The following is a 295-nucleotide window of genomic DNA, read 5'->3' as shown; positions in this document are numbered from 1 at the left end:
AACCCCTTTTCTTTGGGAGCTCTGCGAGGCGTGGGGCGAGCGCGCAGGCAGAAGCCCCGCTTCCCGTCTGTCCCCAGCACCGCTGCGCCCAGACCCCAGCCTGTCGCCGAGCAATTTATTGAGCTGCTCACAGAGAAAGGACACAGTGAGGGTTCGTAACGGGCCAGGAGCAGCCCTGGGGGCTGTAGGAGCCAGGGGGCTGCAGTGGGGCTCCAGGGTCAGGGGCAGTGAGGAGTGACTCCTCTCCCAGCTCTGCCCCGCCCTGGGCTTTGCTCGGCTCCAGCCCTTCTCCCCC

This window comes from Eurypyga helias, unplaced genomic scaffold, assembly GCF_000690775.1.
Source record: "Eurypyga helias isolate BGI_N326 unplaced genomic scaffold, ASM69077v1 scaffold13870, whole genome shotgun sequence".
Lineage (NCBI taxonomy): Eukaryota > Metazoa > Chordata > Aves > Eurypygiformes > Eurypygidae > Eurypyga > Eurypyga helias.
Note: the sequence above shows the minus strand (reverse complement) of the source record.